Here is a 1,128-nt window from a genome sequence, read left to right on the forward strand (position 1 = left end):
CTCTCTCTCTCTCTCTGCTCTGCCTTTGAAGAACCGAGAAAGTCCCTAGCAATACACTAACTCTGTATAATTAGTATTGCAAGATATATTCCGAGAAATGTGCTGGCTGACCGCTGGTTCATGATATTACCTGTTGGATATTGTCCGTCTGTTTGGTTACCGTTTGTTGTTGTTGTTGTTGTTGTTGTTGTTGTTGTTGTTGTTGTTGTTGTTGTTGTTGTTGTTGTTGTTGTTGTATTGTTGTTGCTTTTTGTTTTGATTTTGTTTCTTTTCTTGATATTTTTCCTTCTTTGAGTACACGGTGTTCTTGCAGGGTATTGTCATGGTACAGTTCTGTCATAATTTTTGCAGCTATGCACTTTTATTTCTTAAGAATGAGTGGTTGGCGATGCTGGGGTGAGGTTTGCTCATTTGCCCCTATCAAACATCTATCATCCTTAATCCTCTTTTTCTTCGTATGTTACTTTCCTCTCTAGTAACAGTTCAATCTTCAATTCTTGTACAACGACCTATTTGTGTTCCAGGTAACTAGATCTATACTATAAAAAAAGGGGAAAAAATAACTCAATACATTGTAAGCTACATTCATCTTTTTTTTTCAGAAGGGCATGTTCTGCTACAGTAAGATAACAGCGTCAGCGATATAGTGTTTAGACCCTTCGACACTAGTGAGGAAGATAATTATGTACAAACAATTGTATCTAGTATACATGTGCGGTAACGATCTCAGTTATTCTTTTGTGATGTATGCATAACCCGGATCTGCCACATCAGAACAAAACAGACTTCCTATTGTTTCAACAACAATGCTAACGAGTTTATAAAGTAGATCTATTACGACAGTATTTTTACATTTTAAAAAGTCTAATCCTCTTCTTCATCTTGGTCGGTGTTATGCATGGTATCCTTGATCTTTAAAAAGAATTTCACCACCATCAATAACACCAACAATAATAGCAACAACGACGAAAACTGGAGCGCAATGCGTCGACCATTTATATTATGGTGATGTTTTTAAAGTTATAAACCGTTATTTATGTCATGTCATTTTTCTATTTAAAAAAAAAATTATACCAGGATTTTCTTTTATAGGCCAACGTTGTATTTTCTTTTCTTATTTTCCTTCTT

Source organism: Aplysia californica, unplaced genomic scaffold (assembly GCF_000002075.1).
Source record: "Aplysia californica isolate F4 #8 unplaced genomic scaffold, AplCal3.0 scaffold00081, whole genome shotgun sequence".
Classification (NCBI taxonomy): Eukaryota; Metazoa; Mollusca; class Gastropoda; order Aplysiida; family Aplysiidae; genus Aplysia; species Aplysia californica.